Below are 14044 nucleotides of genomic sequence, written 5' to 3' on the forward strand. Positions count from 1 at the left end.
AAACAATGTTAATAGACAATCGTCAATATGATAGGAAAATTAAATATAAAATGAACAAATCCAACCTTCAGAAGAAAAAAAAACTAGTCAACATTTATCACAGTATATGATCAACCCATACACCATCACCATCAAAACGCAAACAAATATCATCGTCATCTACACCATCGTCAATATGGTATTCGGTAAGCTGTGGTTCGGGAATTGTGACAGGTTGTTGAAGGAGTGGTAAGTCATGTACATCATTCTCTTTGTCTCTCCAATCTATCGGTTGAGTAGGAACCACGACTGACCATTGCTTGTCTGATGGATCATTCACATAAAAAACTAGTTTGGCTTGTGTTGCCATTATGAAACGATCATTTTTGTGCCCAATTCGATTTAAATCAACTGAAGTAAAAACCTAGATCATCAACCTTTACTCCCTTGTCACTTTTCACCCAATCACACAAGAAGACCGGCACTCTAGTTGTAGTATAATCTAATTCCCAAATTTCTTGGATTACTCCATAAAATATCATATTACACTCTACACGATTTTTGTCCTTTGAACTAGAGATTTGCATAGTTTTTGCTACAATACAAACTCCACTATTATGTGTGGTTCTTACATTATCTCGTTCCAAAGTATTGAATTAAGTACCATTGACGATGTATGATGGGTACTTAAACACATTCAGAGGAGGACCACGAGAAATCCACTTAACTATGTCCAACACATGACACGACGTGTGGGTCACTTCAATTGCAACCTTTGTTAAAAAAAATGAAATAATAATTAATAACATGTCATGCAATCAAAACAAAATATTTAAAATTATTTACTCAAATCAATACCTTGTTCTCTAACCAAGTACTAAACGTACAATAGTGTTCATCTTGGATCCATTTTTGGTTCTTTGACTTAGATGGATATTTTTTCCGAAGCCAAACAAAATGATTCCTTCATAAATTTATGCAAAATTAGTATGAATCAATACAAATATCACAATAATGTTTTATGATATCATATTGTCTAAGATAACTTACTCGATGTAAGGTTGAATCTCATCAATGTTTTGCAATACAAGACAGTGTGCTTCATGTCTTTCATCTTGAGTTATTGAGCATATAACACCACCTTTTCCACCATAACCACCATTACTTTTATTTAATGTAGATTGATCACCCACACTTGTCACACCATGCAAGTATTCTGAACAAAATTCAATGGCTTCTTCTGCAATATAGCATTCAACAATACATCCTTCTGGTCTACTACTATTTCTAACATAACTCTTAAGAATCTTCATGTATCGCTCAAAGGGATACATCCATCTTAAATAAACAGGTCCGCATAGTTTAATCTCTCTAACCAAATGGACTGTAAGATGCACCATTATGTCAAAAAAAGAAGGTGGGAAGAATCGCTCTAAGTAACATAAGATTATAGCAATCTCCACTTGTAAATTGTCTAACGTTGAAACATCAATCGTCTTACAACATAAATACTTGAAAAACAAACACATCCGTGTGATTATTTCTCCAACCTTTCTAGGTAGCACACCACGAATAGCCACAGGTAGAATGTGTTGGAATAGGACATGACAATCATGAGATTTCATGCCGACCAAATTCAAATTCTTCATATCCACCAACGTTCTTATGTTTGAAGAATACCCTTCTGGAACTTTAATATTGTATAGACAATTGCAAAGTTCTTTTTTCTCACCCTTAGTGAGTGTGCAACAAGCTGCCAGTAAAAATGTTCTATTAGGGCCAGCTTTTGGATGTAGGTTTTTTCGCAAGCCCAATGCAGCCAAGTCTTTCCGAGCTTTAATACCGTCCTTACTTTTACTTGGAATATTTAACAAAGTTCCTATTAGACTATCACACACATTTTTCTCAATGTGCATGACATCTAAATTATGTCGCAAAAGTAACTTTTCCCAATATTCAAGCTAAAAGAAAATTGATTTTTTCTTCCAAGGACTTGTAGACTCACCCGCACTAGTCAAACTAACTTCAGTCTTATCCTTGCCAACACTCTTTCCACGACCCTTCTTCTTCTTAATTGGACAAACAATAGGTTTTCCTACCTTAAACTGAATTACAGATACATTATTAATGTAACGACCCAAACTCACTAATAAGGCTTAAGGGCCTTGATTAGTGTGCATGGAGGTCATAATGGAGGCTATGTGTGGTTTTAATGATTAAGATGCATGATTATGATTTAAAGCATGTTATATGATTACTTGAGTATTTGAGATGCATGACTATGTGTGTTAATATGCATATAGGCCCAGATTAGGTTAGAAGGGCATAATTGTAATTTTGGCCATTATGGGCATAACTGCTTTGATATAAGTGATAATTGTCGAGACCACATTATTATGTGGATATATTTGTGATCTGTGACTCGAGACGATCCTAGTGAGCAAAGTAGCGGAAAAGTCATAGCGGGGATTTATACCGGCTCGGGGTGAGCTCAGGGGTATAAATGGGAATCTAGCGGATATACTGGAGTTTATTTTGATGGTGAGGAACATTATTGGTGATTAATTAGGTATCGGGAACTAGGGGTAAATAATAAAGACACTCGAGGAATTAGCGGGAATTGGGTGAAATGACTAAAATGCCCTTAAGTGGACTAAAGGGTTAGAATTAATAGGGAGGGCATAATGGTCATTTGCTTTACAGAAGTTAGATTATACTAAGGCTTTATGTTAGTGGAATTTGTAGAATATCAAAGAAGTCTGAAAAAGAAGGGAAAGGAAGGGAAAAGAAAGAGGAAAAACAGAGAGAGTTTCTCTAAGTCGGTTCAGGTTTTCTTCAGCAATTTATTGAGGATTTCTGGAGTAAAACTCAGGGGGAAGCTAGCCCAATTAAGCCACAAGGTTACTGAGCTAAGGTTGAGGGTTTGACAAGGGTTTAGCAAGATTAGGCCATCACTTGAGATAAGATTCTATAATCTCTTCAGTTGCTGGTTTGGTTTATGAACTATGGTGTATGAGTAGAATTTGATGGGGACTTTGGGAAATTCAGGGCAAAGATTAAGGAGGAGCAAGCAAAAGGAGTCTAGAGGCAGCTTGTAGTCGAAATTCTATCAAAGGTATAAGGTCTAAACTCTAAACTTTGATGATTAGCTGGTTTTTACTGAGTTTTAGAGCTTAGGAGTGGCTATGGTGAAATCTAAGTTTTTGGATGCATGTGCTTAGGTTTTAGATGTTTGGGGTGCTTGGGATGAGTGGAGTGTGGTTATGAGGTTGTTTTTGAGTTTGGGTAAGAGTTGGAAGAGGTTTGGTTGAGGTTGGTTCGAAGAAATCGCAAAAGGGAAAAATCAGTGCAGGGCTGTCTGTGACTAGCGCTACAGCGCTAGCCTTTGGGCGCTGTAGCGCTAGGCCATTTTGTTGAAGGGTTTTTGGCTTCTGTTTGTAGCGCTGTAGCGCCCTCCCAAGAGCGCTGTAGCGCTACCCTACCTTCTGAAGGGGATTTTAGGGTTATTTGCAAGGGTTTTTGACCTAGGCTTTGGGGTTTGAATCCACCACCTCGTTTTGTGGAACTAGGACATTCGCGGGGCTAGGTTTTGAACTTGGGGATTGATAATGACCTTGGCCTTGATTGTGATTAGGTGAGCGCTAGGGCTCGAGTGGGATCGTGCTCAAGGAGTCAAGGGATCAAAGCTATTGAATTGAAAGGTAAGAAAACTACACCCGGTTACACAATTGTGATGGGACTAAGCGCTCCCGAGAATTGTATCGTGTCAATGTTGGTATTACGCCATGGGACATGTAAAAGCGACCTAAGAGTGTCGTACGTACTATTAGCGCACAGAGCACGATTTGGCTACTGGGAGCCATGAACACTGGGATAACAGAGGGAGCAGCCTGAGGGCGCTAACCCTGGTTATCATTTGTGAACTGTACATGTTTTGAATTGATATGCCTAGTATGTGGAACATTTGATTATTCTGATTGAGTATATGGTTGAAGTTATGCAATGCAATGTAAAATATTGACTTGACTGCTAAATGCTTATGCTCTGTTGTTGTTGTGTTTTCTTGCTGGGCCTTGGCTCACGGGTGCTACGTGGTGCAGGTAAAGGCAAGGGCAAGCTTGACTAAGCCTGAGGTGGAGGGCTCCAAGGTGAAATGTACATAGCCAGCTGTTCAATCACCATGGTTGAGGAGTGGACCAGGATAGAGATTACATAACTGCTTGTTTTGCCTTAGTATGGCTGGTTATTGTATCTGAGTCTTACAACTTTTGTAAACGATCTTTAAACTTGTATTTTTGGGATCCCGTGTAAACAAGTAGCGTTACTTAATGAAAATGTGGCTTTTGAGACCAAAACACTTTCAACCCTAGTTCCTTTATAGTTCAGTTTCACGATTTTAACTAAATGACTTGACTAACAAGTCTGGCACTTTGTAAACACACAGTGTAACGGTCTTGGCTATCCAGAGCGTTACAACTAAGTACTTGATTCCTAGTCAAAGGAACTGGAGCCAAACCAAACTCTTGTTCACCATTGAATGCATTTTTCCAAGTTCTAAAATAATGTCTCCGGGGCAAGAATTTTCTATGTCCCATATAGCACACCTTGCGGGAATGTTTCAAATATTGAGAGAAAGTCTTCTCCTCACAAATAGGACAAGCTTTGTATCCTTTTACACTGTAACCAGATAAATTTCTAATTTGCTAATTTGCAGGTATATTGAGATGTCTCTCTTTGGAGGAATACTAAAACCATTTGTAGTTAAAGTATTTACAATCAAAGAATGTGTTTCACTAGCTTTGTGTACATTTCTCATTTTTTTATTTGGTGACAATGAATTTGTGTATAACTTATCTTGTATTATGATTTTGTAAGTCTACACTAGTTAACTAAAGATTGTAATTACATTTTGAGTAATTATCATTTTCATATTTCCACACAAAACTAAGTACAAAAAAATCTATAGAAAATTGGGCAGCATATCCCCTAATTTACTAGCCTAGCCATCTATCACAATCAACACCAACATGTCAAACAAATCAAACAACACACAGGTTTTCATCCCTATATCACCACAACACACAAAATTATCAGAACCTACTTCACTAAAACATGCAAGTTCTCAATCTTCCGTTATCACCACAGCACACAGAATTCTCAGAACCTACTTCACTACGGATGAATATCTAAGATATTCAAACTCCACTAAAGTAATACAATTATCATTCAAAATTGTAAAATAACAAATACTATCAATATTAGCCTATATTATTTATTTGTATATTAAAACTTGAAATTATATTATTACCCTATATTATAAATAGAAAATTATTAGCCTATATTATTTTTAGTGTTTTAAACATTCTAGTTCCCTATATTATTTATTTGTATAACCATTGGGTTTATTATTTTTATTGTTATAAACATTCTAGTTACCTATATTATTTTAATTTTTTGAATATTAAAACTTGAAATTATATTATTACCCTATATTATAATCTGAAATTATTACCCTATATTATTATCCTATATTAAAATATGATATTATAATATTACCAATTATAATATAACTAAATAATATAATACCAATTACCAATTTTTTATAATATAAATAAATAAATAAATACCAATCCTATAAATAAATCTAATATCATGTATATATATTTATCATATATATCATATATATATATGAAATTATAATATATATATATCATATATATCATATATATATATGAAATTATAATATATATATATATTTATATAACCAAACAAATAAAAAAAAGAAAGCAAGACATATACCTGAACCACGGTTCGGCTGGAACCGTACGTGAGCAACCGCCTGGAACCCACGCCGACAACCTGCTAGAGCCTTGACCCTGCACCCCCGGCTAGACTGCTGGAGCCCGCCGTGAGTGCTGGAGCCACGGTAGTGCGCTGCCGTGAGTGTTGGAGCCGAGAGAGCACAGCCGCCGTCGAGCGCCGCCGAGAATGGTGGAACCGAGAACCCAGTGCCGTTCACCACCGTCACTTCCGTCGAGCGCCGTTCACCACCTGCTGCCGTTCATCTCCTTCAGCCTTGGTCCGTTCAGCCGTTCACCTCCTGGATCAGCCGTGTGGTTGCTGGTTTTGAGTAATAAAATCCCCCAATTTGTATAGTTTTTTAAGTATGTAACCCTATATTTTGAAATGTATATGGCTGTCTTTAAGTGTTTTACATAAAATATTTAAGGGCTTGCTTTGGGAGTCCTTAATACTTTTTTAAGACTCGCAACTTTTTTAGGACTCGCAAGCGAGTCCTAAAAAAGTATTAAGGACTCCCAAAGAAAGACCTTAAATTTATTAAGTAAGACACTTTTTTTTAGCCCAGATTTTTTAGGACTCGCAGATTCTTTTAGGACACTCATTGCGAGTCTTAAAAGAGTATTAAGGACTCCCAAAGCAAGTCCTTAAAAATATTAAGTAAAACACTTATTTTTATAGCCCAGATTTTTTTAGGACTCGCATTTTCTCTTAGGACACTCTTAGCGAGTCCTAAATTGCGTTTTTTTAGGACTCTTAATGAGTGTCCTAAAAACTTCATAAATATTTTTTAGGACTTGCATTTATGTGCATGTCCTTAAAAAGTGTCCCGTAAAGGGTATTTTGTAGTAGTGGTCCTAAAAAGTCTTTTTTGTAGTAGTGTCATCGTCAGCATTATTAGCATTTGTTCCAGTAGCACGATCTTGACCATATATTTCTGCTAGCTTGTAGTAATAAGGAAATGATTGTCCATATAATCCACTTGCATCTTGCATCTTTACGTTTTTGTGTATTCACAAAACAATGCAATCACGTGTTCTCATAAATAACAGACATTAATATATATATGATTATATATAAATATATGTCAAACTATATTGTATTTACCTTCACCCACTCATCAAATGCACTTTTTTCACATAATAACATCATGTGCTCATTGTCCCAACCAAAACCACTTAAAGACAACAATTCAGTCAAGCAACAATACTTTCCCTTCAAAGTTTTAATACGATCAAGGTTCAATATGTGGTGAGGCCTTCAATCCAGAACACTGTAATTTTTTTTCTAACATAATCTCTATTTGTTGCAAATATCCATTTTTAAATCCACAATCAGCCCGCCATGTAGGATTTTGGCTCAACTCTAGAAGACAGTCGATCAAAGCATTGTCTTCCATTGGAGTCCAGTAATGTTTATTTTGACCTCTCCCTCTTTGACCTACATTAGAGTTAGAACTCATCCTGTACATTCATATAAAACTTCTCATGAGTATAAAACAAAACTCAGAAGAGTTAAGTACTCATAAATCAATATGAATGAAATTAAAGTCAAACAACTTGGATAAAAAGTATGCACATTTCAAATTAATGTATATATGTCGTTAATACATCAAAATATGATCAAAAGTGCTCAAATACAAATAGTAGAATAATAAATACTAAAAAAATATATCCTAATCCTCTATTTGCTCGCCATGTATTCCACATTTCTTTTGCCAAATTTTGTCTTCATGTGGTCCAATAATTTGAAGACTCAACACTATTTATATAATTATTATTTGTTGTAGTATGATTTTCTGGAAAACTATTCATCTCATTTTCCACTAGATCAATGTTTATCTCTTTTCGAATAAAATTGTGCAACATACAACAAACATAAATTATACGTCGTTGTGTTTGCAAGTCATAAAAAGGTGGACTTCTAAGAATTGCTCATCGCATTTTCAACAATCCAAAACAACGCTCAATTACATTCCTAGCACTTAAGTGTTTCATATTGAAGAACTCTTCTGGTTTGTTCGGAAGGTGTCCATCGTCCCAATCATTAAGATGGTATCGTGTCCTCGAAAAGGTGCAAGAAAACCTTGACCATTGGTGTATCCAGCATCAACTAAATAATAATAACCTACTACCAACATAAAATAAATTTTGTTATTCGATGGAAAACTACATTGTTAGTTTGAGATTAAACTTTTACAAATTTTCTATAATTTATTATTTTACTGTTAGGGACTTTTAACCCATTTCTCCTAGTCACAGCATCTCTTAATACTCGTCCATCGTGTGTTGAACCTTCCCAACCTGGTAAGACATATATAAACTGTATGTCTTGTGAATAAACCCCCAAAACATTGGTTGCGATCTCTCCTTTTCTTGTTCTATATCTTGGTTTATCAGCTTCACGTACATGCACTCTTATATAGGTTCCATCTAATGCTCCCAAACATTTCTACATCAAATTCATTCCACTTATTATAACAAATTTTAGTTAACAATCAACAACTAAATTTTTTAATCCATAATTCATACATTAAACCACTTCCACCTTGGATAAATTGAGGTCTCTAATACTGGCTCAGGTGTTTTCCAAAATTCTTTTTGGCAGCGAATCATTGCTTATATACATTCATGAAAATATTTACTAACAGTTTTTCCTGATCTCTTAAAACTAAAACCAACAACACGATTCTTATGGTGGTGTGCTAGAATATGTAGAAACATTGCTACCATCTCCTCAATCGATACATTGCATGTCTTTCTTAAATTTCCTCTTCTAGTGAGTATGCACTACAACAAAAAATGTTATTTGCGTCAGTTTATAACTGCCACAATTGAGTTTTTGCGTCAGTTTTATATGTCACGCGGAATCCCATGACGCAAACCACACGGGCGTTTGCATCAGTGGGGCACTGTCACAAATTAGCATTTGTGGCAGTGCCCCACTGACGCAAATGACATGCGTTTGTGTCAGTGTCATATTCGTAAACTAATTAGAAAATAGTTAAAATAATAAGTTAGAAATCATCCAAATAAAATCATGAACGATAGTTTAAATGAAAATTAAAAGGTAAAATAATACCTCATTTTTCAAGTAGGTATTTGGTCTAGGTTGTGAAATCAACTCTCTAGCAAACTTCATAATGCAAAAGCCACACTTGGTTGGCCCAGTCTGGTTTCGACACTATTACAACATAGTTATCCAAATTTAAGTATTATATTTATCAAGTTATTATAATAAAAATATGTCAAAAACTTTAATACGATAAGTAATATAATTTACTTACCTTAGGAACATAAACTTTTAGATTGATTGACTATTTTTGTCTTCGGTGTGTATCATATTGATCCATTGCCCTGTACACAATATTAATATTTACCCATATATGAGTTTGAAATGAAATCATAAATTAATTAAGTAATATGTATAACTTACATGATAATTATCTCCTTGATTTCCGGACAAAAATGTGAGTTTATAGAATCCAAAAAAGCTACCGAATGACCGTGTGACTGAATTAATACTAACATCCAATGATAACTACAATAAAAAAAAATTGTGTGAGATATTTATCAATAAAAAAAATATATGAATATAAAATTAAGTTGACTTACTTATTGTTCTAAGGACAAATTAGAAACTGTGTCTCTAGCTCCATCTGTAGAAACCGATCAAAGAGATTTTTAGCACGTATTTTATTGGTTCCTGCATTAGTGGACGCTAAAGCGGGATGCATGAAAGTGTACATGTGGTTCGACCCCTTCATTTGCACTAAATCATCGAGGAACCTACATATAATTAAAAAAGTCAATAAACTATTAAATTTCAAGTTAAACTAAATAAAATAAAAGATTATAAACACCATTGTACCTCATAAATAATGCTAGCTCATTCTGTCCAATCATCTCATAGTTGCAAAAGTGGAGGATATCATCTTTTCCTAACAGAGTGATAGTATGGAATCCAAATACCCTTTCAACAATTGGAATTTCTACCACGCGGTCAGCTTTTCATTTATCAATAAACTTCGACAAACACTTCAAAATTCTTGTAATAGGCACTTCTGTAGGCTTCTATGTCAATGCCTCTATTCTTTTCTTTGATTGTCTTGGTTGTTGAGTAGAGGGCGCAAGTGGCTCTTTCATTTGTTGATTAAATGCTCCCATCCAAGTTATGCCGCAAAACCAAATGCTCCCAGTATTCAAGCTAAAAAAAAAAGATTTCTTCTTCCAACAACATGTCGCACCATCTACAGCCTCCTTTGTTTTTTCACGTCTAACATTTTTTCTCTTATTTGTATAATTTCTAGGCTTACCGAACTTGCATTAGACTTTATTCAACTTTGTTAACAATTTTCCTCCAAGTAAAGGTGGTGGAGCATTTCCAAATTCAGGTTTACCATTAAAGGCATCTGTCAAACTTCAAAATTTATGTTCTTCGGATAAGAACTTTCGGTGTCCCATATAACAAATCTTTCTAGAATGTTTTGAATATTCAGAATGAGTCCCTTCTTCACAAATGGGACATGCCTTGTACCCTTTCACACTAAATCCAAAAAGATTACCTTAGGCTGGAAAATCATTAATAGTCCACAACAACACTGTTTTAAGATTAAAATTTTCTTTCTTATAAGCATCGTAAGCATTAACCCCCTCATACCAAAATGTACTCAAATCATCAATTAAAGGAGCTAGGTATACATCAATATCATTTCTAGGTTGTTTAGGATCAGATATCAACAAGGTCAACATGGTAAAATTCCTCTTCATACACAACCATGATGGTAGCTTATAGATGACTAGTATTATAGGCCAACAACTATATTTACTACTAAGGGAAGTGTGTGGATTAATTCTGTCAGCAGAAAGACCCAAAAAAATATTCCTCGGTTCATTGCCAAATTCAGGCCATTTAACATCTACTATTTTCCAAGTTGGCGAGTCAGCTGGATGTCTTCGCTTTCCATCCTTTACTCTATCTATGGCATGCCAAATTAATTTTTAGCATGATCATCATTTCGGTACAACCTAACCTAACGAGGTATCGGTGGTAGATACCATAAAACCTTTGCAGGGACACCTTTGCTAACTGCATCTGAATTTTTTTTATTTTGCCATCTAGACTCGCCACATGTCAGACATGCAATTGCATCAACAAATCTCCTTCGATATAAGATGCAATCATTCGGAAAATCATGTATTTTTTCATATTGCATGTCTAACGAACGCAATTTCTTATTTGCTTCATAAAATGAAGACAACATTTCATTACCTTTGGGTAATAATTCTCGTAAAAATGTTAACAACTATGTCATTCCCTTATCACTCCACCCGTGTTTGGTTTTTAAGTTATACAACCTAAGCAGTGCTGATAATTTAGTGAACCTTGTACAATTAGGGAAAATAGGTTTCTCCGCATCTTCTAAGATTGACTGAAATATAATTGGATCCACATGTGATTTATATCGTGCATCATCAATCATTTCTGCAATATCATCAACTTCATAATCCACATCAAAATACTTATTATTCTTAGATGGTCCCTCATCAGTATTTTCATTCTTTCTCCGTGCAAAAACTATACTTTATAACTTTTGTCTATTCCATTCCTAAATAAGTGATCTATTATTTTAAAAACTGGTATCTTCATGACGTTACCACACTTAACACAAGGACAAGGAATACTATTAGGAGATTGAGTATTTCTTGCACAAAAATCCAAGAAAAACTCAACTCCATTCCTATATTTCACAGATAACCTATTCGCTGACATCCAATCTCTATCCATTGTCAAACTTCACACACAAAAAAAAAAAAAAAAACAAACAAAGCAACAAACATTAACAATTAGGTTCGTGGATTACCTAATTGACAAGTAAATAAAGGAAACAATATGTCCAAACAAAATTTGGTTGCATTTCCCCTATTTCTATCACATTTCCCAAATTTAAAATATGCATGTATACAACACATGGTATAAATAATAATATTCAAAAAATCAATCAAACATGCATAATTCTCATATTACTAAATCTTAAAAAAAATTGGGCAGCATTTCCCCTATTTCTATCACATTTCCCAAATTTAAATGTGCATGTATACAACACATGGTGTTACACCCAGATTTCGAGACTAGAAGTTATGACCTCGAAAACTGGACTCATCAAGTGTAAGCTCGAAATGTATGAAATGCATTGTATGGTCCAGTAGTAAGATCTCCAAAGTAAAAGGACGATCTCGAAAATGTGTAAACCTCAGGATTCTTTCTGAGCTCGAAATGGCATGACATTGGGATACATCTGTTATCGAGTGCCTTTGGATTGAGCAGCCCGAGCTTGGGAAACGCAGGCTCGAGCGTGATAGCCTCGACAGTATTTATCTGTTCCGAGCATGTCTTGGAGTAAGGTGGCAAGCTCGTAGCAATGTCATAAGTCTCGACAGCCACAGGGACGATCGCTAATCTCGAAGACCCGATAAGTCATCTGGGACAACCCGTTATGTATGAACATATTTACTGTTGTATAATCCCAACATTTAAGGGATATTATTTAGTTTCTTATCTGTTCCTGGGTCTTTAGGAGATGTTTCCTTGTATATAGGATACAACATTTAATGTAATTATTTGGATTGATATACAGAATATCTTCCCGAAATATGTGGGAATGAACTCTGTAACCTCTCCATAAATAGAGAAGGAATGACCTCTTATAAGGGGATCGATTATCTGATATCTGGAGAGAAAATTCTGGGTAATTCATCCTTGAAGAATTTCCAGAAAACTCCAAGTCCTAATAACACTGACTCGTGGACTAGGCAGATTTAACTACTGAACCACGTAAAAACCTTCTTGTTTCTCTTTACAATTCGTTTGCACCATAGTTTACATTGTTTAAAGTCTCTACAATTTAAGTTGACGAAAAACGGCGTCAACAGTTTGGTGCTTTCATTGAGAACATTAAGCAATACGTATCAGAGTCTAGTTAATCGAAGAAGCCTCCCTGAATCAACTATGGCTGCAAATGATCCCAATATTCCTGAGGAGGAAATCTTAGAGGAAGTTAACTATCTGAGGCGCCCTAGGAAATAGCCGGTGATAAATTCAGACCCAGATGAGAGGAGTGGATCCTCTGACTCTCGAGGACCACCTGCACCACCGCCCCCCAGGGACAACGAGGACATGTATTACAACCCTGAGCGATATGTCCCTATTATGGAGCTTGAAAATCGTTAGTTGCGAAAGCAATTGGCGGAGGCCAAGAAACGTAACGAGGAGCTAGCCAGATTGGCTGCCGAGGCGCAGGCGGCTCAACCCTCGCCTCCGTCTGAGGCCCAAGCTCCACCTATGCGAGATGTTCATGTTTCTCCCCGCAGGCCTCGTGGGCGACCTCACAAAAACGCTGCCACACGAAGAATGGAGCAACCTCTACCACCGACGGAACAGCCTGCTCCCTCAAGGCCTCGGAGAAATACTCGGGCTGGAGCTGCTGTCAACTCAACTGCTGAGATACCAGCCAAAACTGGAATAATCAAGCTCCCGAAGCGACCCAGACCCAAAATCCTATTAACACGCAGAATGTTCCTGAACCGACACAGGCAAACTCGGGACCTTCTAGGCCCCGTAATGGATGGCAGCCACCATCACCCATAAGGCATCCACCATCTCCTATAAGATATCCCTCACCGCCTCGGAGAAACACAGAACCGACTCAGGGTGATAGGGAAAGGTGAGCTGGGCGGAAACCTAGGAATGGGGAGACTGCTAGAGAATGTAGAGGCGCCCAACCTACGAGAAGCCAAATGTCTCGGTCTCACACAATTGAGACGAGACAACTAGAAAGGAACCCATCTCGAAACAACCGCGCAGCGAGCCTTACCAGTGAAGGCTCAGGAGACACCAGATCGGTTAGTATGTATGACCGGGGACGCAGAAATACTGGGAGTCGAAGGGACCACCCAGACTTACGGGAACACCTGAACCATAATTAGGGTAATAACCCCTCGAACCCAGACCTGCGAGATCACCTAAATGGACGCAAGGATCCCATGCGGAGGCGCGAAGCTGGAATTGTGATCAATGACAACAAATTTCAGGTCATACCTCTCATGGATCCAGTCCAAGAAATGATTGATTAATTGGAAAAAGTGTTTAGGCTCTTACAAAATGAATGAGGTTGGGATTAGGACGAAGAGTTCGACGAGGAACTCGAACCCTTTGCCCCCCAAATTTCTAGCACTCCATTTCCTCAAGGGTTTCAGATTCCTCATGT

Source organism: Humulus lupulus, chromosome 3, assembly GCF_963169125.1.
Source record: "Humulus lupulus chromosome 3, drHumLupu1.1, whole genome shotgun sequence".
NCBI lineage: Eukaryota > Viridiplantae > Streptophyta > Magnoliopsida > Rosales > Cannabaceae > Humulus > Humulus lupulus.